The 4,010-nt window shown below is 58.5% G+C and overlaps 1 protein-coding gene across 1 annotated transcript in view; it reads left to right on the forward strand.

Moving 5' to 3' along the window:
* The first annotated feature begins 244 nt into the window (after positions 1-244).
* SLC26A9 (solute carrier family 26 (anion exchanger), member 9) overlaps positions 245-4,010 on the forward strand; it is a 27,523-nt gene continuing 23,757 nt past the window's right edge. The window contains exon 1 of the mRNA XM_008580463.1: positions 245-329. The gene's annotated coding sequence lies outside the window, so the exon portion shown is untranslated. The remainder of the gene's footprint in view (positions 330-4,010) is intronic.

Consider the following 4,010-nt stretch of genomic DNA (forward strand, 5'->3'; position numbering starts at 1 on the left):
TTCGGGGTGGATTTAGGAAGTGCCAAGCTCCCATCAAACAGCCCTGCTCCCCAGGTAAAACAAAAAAAGGGCTGTTCATTTGGGACCTTTTCCCCCTTATCTCCTTTTCCTATCTCCTCAGGCTTAGCTATGGTGTAGTGTTCAAAACCACTTCCCCTCCAAGCCAATCAGAAGCCGGGGCTCACCCCACGGCCCTGAGGTAAAGTTATTTATAAACGCCTCCCTGGATTATTTGAGCAGAGCCCTTTCGCACACCTTGGGAACACCTTTCGCTGCCCGCTCCCCAGACACACCTGCAGCCCTGCCCAGACGGCTCCGCTCGCCCACTGGTAAGCCCCACCCAGCCCGGCCCACCCCACTGGGCTGAGGTTGGGGGTCCTCCCTGGTAGAGGGTGGGCACCAGGGGTCTTGAAAGAGGGATGACAGGAAGCCACGGGTCACGGGGTGGGCTGTCTGCCAACCTGACTGAGCACCAGCGGGAAGGACGCTCTGCCCCTGAGTCTGGGAGCAGCCCCCAGCCCTTCCCTTCTGAGGAGCCCGCTGGGCCCTCACTTCCATATAAGGACCTCGGCTGCCAGGCTGAGCCTATGTGAGGGGCGTGGAGGATGGAGGCTGTGGTGGAGGACATCTGCCAGCCCCCAAAGCAGAGTGAGGCAAAGCAGCCACCTCCTTACAAGGCCTTCCTTCCAGGGAAAGGAAAATGTTGGACCTTCCTCAGGGTGCCAGCCTTTGAAGCTGCTGGTTGCACCTCTCCCCTTTCTTCTCAAGTCTTGGAAGCCAAAAGCTCTTAATGCTTGGCTCACCGGCCTGTTCTGTGAGGCTGTCTCCCCTCCTCCTGCCCCCCGGACGTCCTCCTTCACTCATTCACTTCTCCACCAGCTCAGGGAATTTAGCACTGACTGCACAGAATTCCGTTCGTCCCCACTAATCCTGACAAGTTGGAAGAGGTAGAAGGGTGGGTGAGGAACCAGTTCTATCAGGCAGATGGGCAGGTGGGAGCAGGACTCAGGTGACCTGACTCCCAGGAGAACACTTCAACACAGAAGGGTTTGGGCCAGGACAGTGGATGAGGAGCCAGTCCAAGGGCTCCCAGCCTCCAAACCCCACATCCTGCAGCTCTGAGGGGTCCCCAGCCACCCTCAGGAAGTGCCCCCATTCCTCAAAATCAGCCCAGAGACCCCCAGCAAATCTTTTATCATTCTAGCATCAACTTCCCACTTACACTTGGCCCCACTGGGTCTGAGCACCAGAAGGAAGACCAGCTTTAAGGGCCCCCTGGAGTGACATAAGCCCACCCTCCCACCCATCCCCACGTAGGGCAGACTGAGAGAGGTTTCCCCTGCCTGGCCATACTCACACAGACGACCCTCTCCCAGAGCCCCACAATCCCTTCTCCCACCTCTGGCATTCAGAACGTGGCAAAGACCTGCTTGGGCAGCGTGGAGACCAGCACATGCCAGGACCACCTCCACCACCGCAATGGCCTTCCCCGGCCTTCCCAGAGCCAGTCCACTGCTCTGAGGCTCACGACATAAGCCCACCCTCCCACCCATCCCCACGTAGGGCAGACTGAGAGAGGTTTCCCCTGCCTGGCCATACTCACACAGACGACCCTCTCCCAGAGCCCCACAATCCCTTCTCCCACCTCTGGCATTCAGAACGTGGCAAAGACCTGCTTGGGCAGCGTGGAGACCAGCACATGCCAGGACCACCTCCACCACCACAATGGCCTTCCCCGGCCTTCCCAGAGCCAGTCCACTGCTCTGAGGCTCACTTGTATGAAACCCTGGGGGCACAGATGACTCTTTACCCCTTAGCGTCCAGCGTCTTTCTGGAGATGGGCGCATGATCAGTATTCAGTGGGGGTGTGTTAAACTATGCTAAACAACCAGAGTTCGATCACCAGTGAGGGGACAGGGCACCGGCTCAACGCCGACCCAGCTCCGGAAGCGGAGGGGTCACTACTTGGAAGACGGAAGCTGCAGGACCACCTGCTCACGGGGACCTGGACTTCACTCAATGCTTCTCTGGGCTTTAACCAGGATTCCTCAAACCAGAGCAGCCGGGCCCTTCACCCACTTCCTTGTCTAGGCCTCTGCTTCCAAGTGAGAGGTCACTACTTGGAAGACGGAAGCTGCAGGACCACCTGCTCACGGGGACCTGGACTTCACTCGATGCTTCTCTGGGCTTTAACCAGGATTCCTCAAACCAGAGCAGCCGGGCCCTTCACCCACTTCCTTGTCTAGGCCTCTGCTTCCAAGTGAGACGAGCCCTGGTCTCCTTAAAGACTCCTAGGAGTGTAACCTCAAGTGTCTGTCCCAGGGGTCCCCTGACCTTGTCCAGGTCTCAGTGATGGAAAGTGCTTTTCAAAGTCTAGCCTCAATGCCCTTGCTGGAGATTGTTTCCTCAGCCCAGCGCCCGACCACCGGTCCCCAGCAGGAAAAGTAGAGAGGCAGGGAGAGCGGCCTTAGCGACACACAGTGGGGATTTGGGGGGTGGTAGCATTGAATCCTTCCCCTACACAGATACAGTCTCTAGAACAACCAGAGTGGGAAAACGCCTTAGGGACACCTCATCTTCCCCTCACATCGCTGAGGAGGAAATTAGATTGGGGTAAGGAGGTGGTGGGATATTTGCCCAAGAAACACAGGGATGGTACAAAGAAGAGGAGGATCTAAAAATGCCTGGGGGGTGCATAGACCTCTCCAGCTGAGACACAGCTTGTCCCATCTCTAGCTCACACCCACCCAGAGGCTGCCCTTTCCCTGTGTCCCACCCTGGATGAGGCAGGGAGGCAAGCAGCAGCCAGAGCAAAGGAAAACCTCAAAGTGACCTTTCCTCTCCCCAGAACACAGTGGTCGGCCAGGCAGGGACCCGTGATAAGGACACGGTGGGGGGGGGGGGTTGGCCAAGGCAGGGCTGCTCCCGTGCCTGGTACATGTACGTCAAAGAACACCTCCCCCCAGCACACTCCGGGCAAGGCTGAGGGAGGAAGACAGTCTGGGCCACACGACAGGATCACCTCCAGGCCCGGACAAACCCCCTCACCTGAAAAGACATTCCGCTTTCCCCTCGCCTGTCCCGTGGACGGTATGGGCATGGGTCGCGCTGTAGGGCAGACAGGAAAGGAAAGCCAAGAAAGGCAGAGTGACCTGCCCGAGGTGGCCAAGTGACATAGAGCGTCCTCTGGAGTAATACTAGTAATACTGATAGCCAGGATTTATTGCCAGGCACCGTTCCAAGCCCTTCGGCACGTTCTCTCGGGCACCATGCCCGAGCCCATCTCTGCCCACAGTATCTGGTGATGTTGACAGACCTAGTCAGAAATAGGATGGGAGGAGGTTCCAATGGGCTTGCTTCTGCAGGAGCTCGTCGGAGGGGAATCGTGGAGAAGCTCGGGACGGGTCTGCTCCAGCCTGTGGCCTCCCCTCAGAGTCCATCTGCCCTTTGCTCCCCTGCCCCAGCTCCTCCGCTCTGCAGGACCCCCTGCCCCAGATGCTGCCCCACCCCCTGCCAGAGCTTACCCTCTGCTCTTCCCTTCTCTCCCTCTGCTCCCCTTATGCCCCCCGCTCCCCCCAAGTCTCTCCAGCTCTTCGGGACACCCCCTCCTTTTCTCCACAGTGGCAGAGGGGGAGGGTCACCCTTTTGTTCCTCAGTATTGTCACTGGGCACCTGCTATTTATACCTGATCCAGTGGGGGGACAGGAGGCGGTGGAGGGGTGACGCTGGTTGATGGGGGCAGGGCTCGTGGTCACACACCTACAGCAATAGAGCACTTGACTTTTTCTGCAGCGATGCTGACATCACAGGGAAGACTGCGTGTTTGTTTAACTAGGGATCCAAGTGTCATGTTCCTCCAGCCCTCTCCCTTTCTTGCTCCCTCTTTCACCTTCCCACCCCTAACCTAGCACTGTGCGGCTCCCTCTCTGGGGCTGCCTGGGGCCCCACAGCCCCCCTAGCTCTCTGAGAACCCCAGATGCCTGTCTATAAGAGGCGCCCCCCCCCCCCCC

Source organism: Galeopterus variegatus, unplaced genomic scaffold, assembly GCF_000696425.1.
Source record: "Galeopterus variegatus unplaced genomic scaffold, G_variegatus-3.0.2 Scaffold86, whole genome shotgun sequence".
Lineage (NCBI taxonomy): Eukaryota > Metazoa > Chordata > Mammalia > Dermoptera > Cynocephalidae > Galeopterus > Galeopterus variegatus.